This window comes from Temnothorax curvispinosus, unplaced genomic scaffold (genome assembly GCF_003070985.1).
Source record: "Temnothorax curvispinosus isolate PA1 unplaced genomic scaffold, ASM307098v1 QBEX01010321.1, whole genome shotgun sequence".
In the NCBI taxonomy this organism is placed as follows: Eukaryota; Metazoa; Arthropoda; class Insecta; order Hymenoptera; family Formicidae; genus Temnothorax; species Temnothorax curvispinosus.
In genome coordinates this window covers 39,665-39,874 of record NW_020220101.1, presented here as the reverse complement: position 1 = coordinate 39,874, position 210 = coordinate 39,665, and positions in this window count along the sequence as shown.

Sequence of the window (210 nt, the reverse complement as noted above, 5' to 3'; positions counted from 1 at the left end):
AAGTATAAAAAATAGAACAAATAAGCGATTTCTCTGCTTTTTCTGTCCCAATAATAACATATTTATGAATAAATTCTAAATAACACGCTCGTGTGTATATAACAAAAATCAAGAGTAAATACGGCCACTGACGAGTAATAACAAATAATATAATTCAAAATTAATATCTTAACATTTTATTTGGAACTCGTGCAATATCATTTATTGATT